Source organism: Corvus hawaiiensis, unplaced genomic scaffold, assembly GCF_020740725.1.
Source record: "Corvus hawaiiensis isolate bCorHaw1 unplaced genomic scaffold, bCorHaw1.pri.cur scaffold_333_ctg1, whole genome shotgun sequence".
Taxonomy (NCBI): Eukaryota; Metazoa; Chordata; class Aves; order Passeriformes; family Corvidae; genus Corvus; species Corvus hawaiiensis.
Window position 1 is genome coordinate 1 of NW_025963370.1, and position 10,330 is coordinate 10,330.

At 51.2% G+C, this 10,330-nt stretch overlaps 1 long non-coding RNA gene across 1 annotated transcript; it reads left to right on the forward strand.

Moving 5' to 3' along the window:
• Window positions 1-2,301: 2,301 nt before the first annotated feature.
• On the forward strand, window positions 2,302-9,380 carry LOC125321065. The gene is made up of 2 exons (XR_007201434.1): window positions 2,302-2,655; window positions 9,344-9,380. It is a non-coding gene; the product is annotated as an uncharacterized LOC125321065 (long non-coding RNA).
• The last annotated feature ends 950 nt before the right edge of the window (window positions 9,381-10,330 follow it).

The window sequence follows — 10,330 nt, forward strand, 5'->3', positions numbered from 1 at the left end:
GGGAAAGGGATCCAGGATTGGGATCGGGGAAAGGGATCTGGGATCTGGGATCAGGAAAAGGGATCCAGAACTGGGATCGGGAAAAGGGATCTGGGAAAGGGATCTGGGATTGGGATCAGGGTCAGGGAAAGGGATCTGGGATGGGTTTGGGGGAGATTTTGGGGATCCCCAAATTCCCATTTTTCCCAGGGGATTTTGGGATCCCGGAATTCCCGTTTTCCCCCAGGAGATCTGGGATCCAGTACAGGGATCTGGCGGGATCTGAGGGGGATCTTGGGATCCCAAAATTCCCCAAAATTCCCATTTTTTTTCTAGGGGATCTGAGTAGATTTGGGGTGGATTTGGGGGGATTTTGGGATCCCAGAATTCCCATTTTTTTCCGGGGATTTGGGGATCCCCAAATTCCCGTTTTCCCCAGGGGATTTTGGGATCCCAAAATTCCCATTCTTTTCCAGGGGATTTTGGGGGATTGGGGATTCCCAGAATTCCCAAAAATTCCCGTTTTTTTTCCCGGGGATCTGAGTAGATTTGGGGTGGATTTGGGGGGATTTTGGGGTCCCAAAATTCCCATTTTTTCCTTCCCAGGGGATTTGGGGGGGATTTGAGGATCCCCAAATTCCCATTTTTTCCAGGAGATTTTGGGATCCCGGAATTCCCGTTTTCCCCCCAGGAGATCTGGGATCCAGTACAGGGATCTGGTGGGATCTGAGGGGGATCTTGGGATCCCAAAATTCCCATTTTTTTCCAGGGGATTTTGGGGGATTTGGGGATTCCCAGAATTCCCAAAAATTCCCGTTTTTTTTTTCCCGGGGATCTGAGTAGATTTGGGGTGGATTTGGGGGGATTTTGGGATCCCAAAATTCCCATTTTTTCCTTCCCAGGGGATTTGGGGGGATTTGAGGATCCCCAAATTCCCATTTTTCCCAGGGGATTTTGGGATCCCGGAATTCCCGTTTTCCCCCAGGAGATCTGGGATCCAGTACAGGGATCTGGCGGGATCTGAGGGGGATCTTGGGATCCCAAAATTCCCCAAAATTCCCATTTTTTTTTCTAGGGGATCTGAGTAGATTTGGGGTGGATTTGGGGGATTTTGGGATCCCAGAATTCCCATTTTTTTCCGGGAATTTGGGATCCCCAAATTCCCGTTTTCCCCAGGGATTTTGGGATCCCAAAAATTCCCATTCTTTTCCAGGGGATTTTGAGGGATTTGGGGATTCCCAGAATTCCCAAAAATTCCCGGTTTTTTTCCCGGGGATCTGAGTAGATTTGGGGTGGATTTGGGGGATTTTGGGGTCCCAAAATTCCCATTTTTTCCTTCCCAGGGGATTTTGGGGGATTTGAGGATCCCCAAATTCCCATTTTTTCCAGGAGATTTTGGGATCCCGGAATTCCCGTTTTCCCCCAGGAGATCTGGGATCCAGTACAGGGATCTGGTGGGATCTGAGGGGGATCTTGGGATCCCAAAATTCCCATTTTTTTTCCAGGGGATTTTGGGGGATTTGGGGATTCCCAGAATTCCCAAAAATTCCCGTTTTTTTTTCCCGGGGATCTGAGTAGATTTGGGGTGGATTTGGGGGGATTTTGGGATCCCAAAATTCCCATTTTTTCCTTCCCAGGGGATTTGGGGGGATTTGAGGATCCCCAAATTCCCATTTTTCCCAGGGGATTTTGGATCCCGGAATTCCCGTTTTCCCCCAGGAGATCTGGGATCCAGTACAGGGATCTGGTGGGATCTGAGGGGGATCTTGGGATCCCAAAATTCCCATTTTTTTCCAGGGGATTTTGGGGGATTTGGGGATTCCCAGAATTCCCCAAAATTCCCTTTTTTTTCCCAGGGGATCTGAGTAGATTTGGGGTGGATTTGGGGGGATTTTGGGGTCCCAGAATTCCCATTTTTTCCTTCCCAGGGGATTTGGGGGATTTTGGGATCCCAGAATTCCCATTTTTTTCCAGGGGAACTGGGGGAATTTTGGGGGATCTGGGATGGGTTTGGGGGAGATTTTGGGATCCCAAAATTCCCATTTTTTTCCAGGGGATTTGGGGGGATTTTAGGATCCCCAAATTCCCGTTTTTCCCAGGGGATTTTGGGATCCCAAAATTCCCAGTTTTTTCCAGGGGATTTTGGGGGATTTGGGGATTCCCAGAATTCCCAAAAATTCCCGGTTTTTTTCCAGGGGATCTGAGTAGATTTGGGGTGGATTTGGGGGGATTTTGGGGTCCCAAAATTCCCATTTTTTCCAGGGGATTTGGGGGGATTTTGAGTTCCCAGAATTCTCTTTTTTTTCCAGGGGAACTGGGGGAATTTTGGGGGATCTGGGATGGGTTTGGGGGAGATTTTGGGACTCCAACATTCCCATTTTTTTCCCAGGGGATCAAGAATGGGTTCGGGGTGGATTTGAGGGGATTTTGGGACCCCAAAATTCCCGGGTTTTTTTTCCGAGGGGGACTCGAGCTTTGGGGGGATTTGGGGGGATTTGGGATCTCCGAATTCCCGTTTTTTTCCTTCCCAGGGGAGCTGGATCCCGAGCGGATGGGATCGGGGATCCAGTACGGGGACGCGTCGCTCCGGCAGCTCCGGCAGGCCCCGGGGAGCTCCGGCCCAGAGCCGGCAGAGCTGCGGCTGCTGAGACCCCCCCCAAAAACCCCCAAAATCAGGTGAGACCCCCAAAAAACCCCCAAAATCAGGTGAGACCCCCCAAAAACCCCCAAAATCAGGTGAGACCCCCCAAAAAAAAACCCCAAACCAAGTGAGACCCCCCCAAAAAAACCACCAAAAACCAGGTGAGACCCCCCCAAAAAACCCCCAAAAATCAGGTGAGACCCCCAAAAAAACCCCAGAAATGGGGAGACCCAAAAAAACCCCAAAAGCAGGTGAGACCCCCCCCCAAAAAAACCCCAAAATCAGGTGAGACCCCCCCCAAAAAACCCCCAAAATCAGGTGAGACCCCCAAAAAAACCCCAGAAAGGGGGAGACCCCCCAAAAAACCCCAAAATCAGGTGAGACCCCCCCCAAAAAAACCCAAAACCAGGTGAGACCCCCCCAAAAAACCCCAAAATCAGGTGAGACCCCCCCAAAAAAACCCAAAACCAGGTGAGACCCCCCCAAAAAACCCCAAAATCAGGTGAGGCTCCCCCCCAAAAAACCCCAAAAACCAGGTGAGACCTCCGCAAAAAAACCCAAAAAATCAGGTGAGACCCCCAAAAAACCCCCAAAACCGGGTGAGATCCCCCCCAAAAACCCCCAAAATCAGGTGAGATCCCCCAAAAACCCCCAAAATCAGGTGAGATCCCCCCCAAAAAACCCCAAAATCAGGTGAGATCCCCCAAAAACCCCCAAAATCAGGTGAGATCCCCCCCCAAAAACCCCAAAATCAGGTGAGACCCCCCCAAAAAACCCCAAAATCAGGTGAGATCCCCCCCAAAAAAACCCCCAAAATCAGGTGAGACCTCCCCAAAAAAACCCAAAAAATCAGGTGAGACCCCCCCAAAAAACCCCCAAAATCAGGTGAGACCCCCCCCCCAAAAAAACCCCAAAAACCAGGTGAGACCCCCCAAAAACCCCCAAAATCAGGTGAGACCCCCCCCAAAAAAACCCCAAAATCAGGTGAGACCCCCAAAAAAACCCCAGAAAGGGGGAGACCCAAAAAAACGCCAAAATCAGGTGAGACCCCCCCCAAAAAACCCCCAAAATCAGGTGAGACCCCCAAAAAAAACCCCAGAAAGGGGGAGACCCCCCAAAAAAACCCCAAAATCAGGTGAGACCCCCAAAAAAACCCCAAAATCAGGTGAGACCCCCCCCAAAAACCCCCAAAATCAGGTGAGACCCCCCCCAAAAAAACCCCAAAATCAGGTGAGACCTCCCCAAAAATACCCAAAACCAGGTGAGACCCCCCCAAAAAACCCCAAAATCAGGTGAGGCTCCCCCCAAAAAAACCCCAAAACCTGGTGAGACCTCCGCAAAAAAAACCCAAAAAATCAGGTGAGACCCCCCAAAAAACCCCAAAATCAGGTGAGACCCCCCAAAAATACCCCAAAATCAGGTGAGACCCCCCCCCAAAAAAAACCCCAAAATCAGGTGAGATCCCCCCCAAAAAAACCCCCAAAATCAGGTGAGACCCCCCCCAAAAAAAACCCCAAAATCAGGTGAGACCCCCCCCCAAAAAAACCCCCAAAATCAGGTGAGATCCCCCCCAAAAAAACCCCCCAAATCAGGTGAGACCTCCCCAAAAAAACCCAAAAAAATCAGGTGAGACCCCCAAAAAACCCCCAGAAATGGGGAGATCGCAAAAAACCCCAAAATCAGGTGAGACCCCCCCCAAAAAAAACCCCAAAAACCAGGTGAGACCCCCAAAAAACCCCCAGAAAGGGGGAGACCCAAAAAAACCCCAAAACCCCAGGTGAGACCCCCCAAAAAACCCCCAAAATCAGGTGAGACCCCCCCCAAAAAAAACCCAAAACCAGGTGAGACCCCCCCCAAAAAACCCCCAAAATCAGGTGAGACCCCCCCCAAAAACCCCCAAAACCAGGTGAGACCCCCCCCAAAAAACCCCAAAATCAGGTGAGACCCCCACAAAAAACCCCAAAATCAGGTGAGACCCCAAAAAAAACCCCAAAATCAGGTGAGACCCCCCCAAAAACCCCCAAAATCAGGTGAGATCCCCCAAAAAAACCCCAAAATCAGGTGAGACCTCCCAAAAAACCCCAAAATCAGGTGAGATCCCCCCAAAAAACCCCAAAATCAGGTGAGACCCCCAAAAAAACCCCAAAATCAGGTGAGACCCCCCCAAAAACCCCCAAAATCAGGTGAGACCCCCCCAAAAAAACCCCAAAATCAGGTGAGACCTCCCCAAAAATACCCAAAACCAGGTGAGACCCCCCCAAAAAACCCCAAAATCAGGTGAGGCTCCCCCCAAAAAAAACCCCAAAACCTGGTGAGACCTCCGCAAAAAAACCCAAAAAATCAGGTGAGACCCCCCAAAAAAACCCCAAAATCAGGTGAGACCCCCCAAAAATACCCCAAAATCAGGTGAGACCCCCCCCCAAAAAAAACCCCAAAATCAGGTGAGATCCCCCCCAAAAAAACCCCCAAAATCAGGTGAGACCCCCCCCAAAAAAAACCCCAAAATCAGGTGAGACCCCCCCCAAAAAAAACCCCAAAATCAGGTGAGATCCCCCCCAAAAAAACCCCCCAAATCAGGTGAGACCTCCCAAAAAAACCCAAAAAATCAGGTGAGACCCCCAAAAAACCCCCAGAAATGGGGAGATCGCAAAAAACCCCAAAATCAGGTGAGACCCCCCCCAAAAAAAAACCCCAAAAACCAGGTGAGACCCCCAAAAAAACCCCCAGAAAGGGGGAGACCCAAAAAAACCCCAAAACCCCAGGTGAGACCCCCCAAAAACCCCCAAAATCAGGTGAGACCCCCCCCAAAAAAACCCAAAACCAGGTGAGACCCCCCCCAAAAACCCCCAAAATCAGGTGAGACCCCCCCCAAAAACCCCCAAAACCAGGTGAGACCCCCCCCAAAAAACCCCAAAATCAGGTGAGACCCCCACAAAAAACCCCAAAATCAGGTGAGATCCCCCAAAAACCCCCAAAATCAGGTGAGATCCCCCCCAAAAAACCCCAAAATCAGGTGAGACCCCCACAAAAAACCCCAAAATCAGGTGAGATCCCCCCAAAAAAAACCCCCAAAATCAGGTGAGACCTCCCCAAAAAAACCCAAAAAATCAGGTGAGACCCCCCCAAAAAACCCCCAAAATCAGGTGAGACCCCCCCCCCAAAAAAACCCCAAAAACCAGGTGAGACCCCCCAAAAACCCCCAAAATCAGGTGAGACCCCCCCAAAAAAACCCCAAAATCAGGTGAGACCCCCAAAAAAACCCCAGAAAGGGGGAGACCCAAAAAAACGCCAAAATCAGGTGAGACCCCCCCAAAAAACCCCAAAATCAGGTGAGACGCCCAAAAAAAACCCCAGAAAGGGGGAGACCCCCCAAAAAACCCCAAAATCAGGTGAGACCCCCAAAAAAACCCCAAAATCAGGTGAGACCCCCAAAAACCCCCAAAATCAGGTGAGACCCCCCCCAAAAAAACGCCAAAATCAGGTGAGACCCCCCCCCAAAAAAGCCCAAAACCAGGTGAGACCCCCCCCCAAAAAACCCCAAAATCAGGTGAGGCTCCCCCCCAAAAAAACCCCAAAAACCAGGTGAGACCTCCGCAAAAAAAAACAAAAAATCAGGTGAGACCCCCCAAAAAAACCCCAAAATCAGGTGAGACCTCCCCAAACAAACCCAAAAAATCAGGTGAGACCCCCAAAAAACCCCCCAGAAAGGGGGAGATCGCAAAAAACCCCAAAATCAGGTGAGACCCCCCCCCCCAAAAAAAACCCCAAAAACCAGGTGAGACCCCCAAAAAACCCCCAGAAAGGGGGAGACCCAAAAAAACCCCAAAACCCCAGGTGAGACCCCCCAAAAACCCCCAAAATCAGGTGAGACCCCCCCCAAAACCCAAAAACCAGGTGGGATCTCCCCCAAAAAAAACCAAAATCAGGTGAGACCCCCCCAAAAAAAACCCCAGAAAGGGGGAGACCCCCCAAAAAACCCCCAAAACCGCAGGTGAGACCCCCAAAAAACCCCCAAAAAAGGTGAGACCCCCCCAAAAAAACCCCCAAACCCAGGTGAGATCCTCCCAAAAAAACCCCAAAACCCCAGGTGAGATCCCCCCCCAAAAACCCCCAAAACCAGGTGAGACCCCCCCCAAAAAACCCAAAAAAAGGTGAGACCCCCCAAAAATCCCCCAAAACCAGGTGAGACCCCCCAAAAAAAACCCAAAAACCAGGTGAGACCCCCCCCAAAAAACCCCAAAAACCAGGTGAGACCCCCCCCAAAAAAACCCCAAATCAGGTGAGACCCCCCCCAAAAAACCCCAAAATCAGGTGAGACCCCCCCCCCCAAATTTAAAGACACCCCCAAAAGTCGAGACCCCCCCTAAATTAGAGACCCCCCAAATTCAAGATCCCCCAAATCGAGACCCCCCCCCCAAAATTTGACCCCCCCCCAAAAATCGAGACCTGCCAAAATTTGCCCCCCCCCAAATTGGGACCCCCCAAAATTTAAGACCCCCCCCAAAAATCGAGACCCCCAAAATTTGACCCCCCCAAATCAAGACCTCCCAAATTTGAGACCCCCAAAAATCGAGACCCCCCCCAAAATTAGAGACCCCCCAAAAGTCGAGACCCCCCAAATTTGAGATCCCCCAAATTTGAGAGCCCCCAAATTTGAGACCCCCCCAAAAAATCGAGACCCCCCCCCAAATTAGAGACCCCCCAAATTTGACCCCCACAAATTTAAGACTCCCCCAAAAATCGAGACCCCCCAAAATTTGACCCCCCCAAATCAAGACCTCCCAAATTTGACACCCCCAAAAATCAAGACCCCCCCCAAAATCGAGACCCCCCAAAAATCGACACCCCCCAAAATTTAAGACCCCCCAAAAGTCGAGATCCCCCAAATTTGAGAGCCCCCAAATTTGAGACCCCCAAATTTGAGAGCCCCCAAAATCGAGACCCTCCCCAAATTTGAGACCCCCCCAAAAATCGAGACCTCCCAAAATTTGACCTCCCCAAATTGAAGACGCCCAAATTTGAGACCCCTCAAAATCAAGGCCCCCAAAAATCGAGACGCCCCCCAAATTTGACCCCCCAAAAAATCGAGACCCCCCCAAATTTGACCCCCCCAAAAAATCGAGACCCCCCCAAATTTGAGACCCCCCCAAAAAATCGAGACCCCCCCCAAATTTGAGACCCCCAAATTTGAGAGCCCCCAAATTTGAGACCCCCCCAAAAAATCGAGACCCCCCCCAAATTTGAGACCCCCCCAAAAAATCGAGACCCCCCCCCAAATTTGAGACCCCCAAATTTGAGATCCCCCAAATTTGAGACCCCCCCAAAAAATCGAGACCCCCCCAAATTAGAGACCCTCCCCAAATTTGAGACCCCCCCAAATTGAGACCTCCCAAATTTGAGAGCCCCAAATTTGAGAGCCCCCAAATCGAGACCCCCCAAAATCGACACCCCCCAAAATTTAAGATGCCCCAAAAGTCGAGACCCCCCACATTTGAGATCCCCCAAATTTGAGACCCCCCCAAAAAATCGAGACCCCCCCCAAATTAGAGACCCTCCCCAAATTTGAGGCCCTCCCAAATCGAGACCTCCCAAATTTGAGACCCCCAAATTTGAGAGCCCCCAAAATCGAGACCCTCCCCAAATTTGAGACCCCCCCAAAAATCGAGGGCCCCCCAAAATTTGACCCCCCCAAATCAAGACCTCCCAAATTTGACCCCCCCAAAAATCGAGACCCCCCAAAAATCGACACCCCCCAAAATTTAAGACCCCCAAAAGTCGAGATCCCCCAAATTTGAGACCCCCCCAAAAAATAGAGACCCCCCCAAATTAGAGACCCTTCCCAAATTTGAGACCCTCCCAAATCGAGACCTCCCAAATTTGAGACCCCCAAATTTGAGACCCCCCAAAATCGAGACCCTCCCCAAATTTGAGAGCCCCCAAAATCGAGACCCTCCCCAAATTTAAGACCCCCCCAAAAATCGAGGCCCCCCAAAATTTGACCCCCCCAAATCAAGACCTCCCAAATTTGACACCCCCAAAAATCGAGACCCCCCAAAAATCGACACCCCCCCAAAATTTAAGACCCCCAAAAGTCAAGAGCCCCCAAATTTGAGACCCCCCCAAAAAATCGAGACCCCCCCAAATTAGAGACCCTTCCCAAATTTGAGACCCCCCCAAATCGAGACCTCCCAAATTTGAGACCCCCAAATTTGAGACTCCCCCAAAATCGAGACCCCCAAAAGTCGAGACCCCCCAAATTTGACCCCCCCCAAATTTAAGACCCCCCAAAAGTCGCGACCCCCCCCAAATTTGAGACCCCCCAAAAATTGAGACCCCCAAAATTTGACCCCCCCAAAAATCGAGACCCCCCCCCAAATTTGACCCCCCAAAAATTGAGACCGTCCCCCCCAAATTTGAGACCCCCCAAAAATTGGGACCCCCCACCCAAAATTTAAGACCTCCCCAAAATCGAGACCCCCCCCAAATTCAAGGACCCCCCCAAATTTGAGACCCCCCCCAAAATCAAGACCCCCAAAAATCGAGACACCCCCCCCCCCCCCCAAATTTAAGGACCCCCCCTAAATCGAGACCCCCCCAAAATTTAAGGACCCCCCCAAAATCAAGACCCCCAAAAATCAAGACCCCCCCCCCCAAATTTAAATTCCCCCCCCCCAAAATTCCCCAAAATTCCCCAAAATCCCCTTTTTTTCCCCTCTTTTCCAGGACCAGGTGCCTCTGCCGGACCTCGGGGACCCCCCCCCCAAAACCCCCCAAAAAATTTGGGGTGGGGGGGTCCCCACTTTACATTTTGGGGGGGGGGGGTCTCCCCCTCTCCCCTCCCCCCTCCCCCCCCAAAAAATCCCAGATTTTGCCTCCAAATCAGCAGCTTTTGGGCAAAAAAAATTCCCAAAAAAATGGGAATAAAATGGGGGGGGGGGGGGTCCCTGCTTTATTTGGGGGGGGGGTGTCCCCTCTTCTGGACACGGTTTTTTTTTTGGGGGGGGGGTCCCCCCAAAATTTGGGGGACCCCTCCCCACCTCCGCTTCCATTTTTTTGCCTTTTTTTGGTGTTTGTGCTGTGGGATTTTTTTTTTGGGGGGGGGGTCTCCACCCTCCCCAAATTTTTTTTGGGGGGGGGTCGCACTCTCAAATTCCCAAACCCCCCCCCAATTTTTTTCCGTCCCCCTCCCCCCCCCAAATTGGGGGGGGGGTCTTTTTTTTTCCCGCTTTTTTTTTTTCCTTTTTCCCTTCTTTTATTTATTTGCACTTTTTTTTTGGGGGGGGGGGGGGAGGGGCGGGGAAATTTGGGGAGGGGTCGCCGGGGGGGGTGGAAAAAAAAGTGGGAAGACCCCCCCCCCCCAAAAAAAACCCCAAACCCACCGGGAATTTTGGGGTTCCCCCCCCCCCAAATCCGCGTGTGAAAATGTGAAATAAAAAATTTACGTTTTCAGCTTTTTTTTGGGGGGGGGGGGGGGGTCGAGATTGTGGGGGATTTTGGGGGGGGATTTTGGGGGTTTTAGGGGGAATTTTGGGGTTTTGGGAGTGGAATTTGGGATTTTGGGGGGAATTTGGGGTTTTAGGGGGAATTTTGGGGGTTTTGGGAGTGGAATTTGGGATTTTGGGGGGAATTTTGGGGTTTTAGGGGGAATTTTGGGGTTTTGGGAGGGGAATTTGGGATTTTGGGGGGAATTTTGGGGTTTTGAGGGGAATT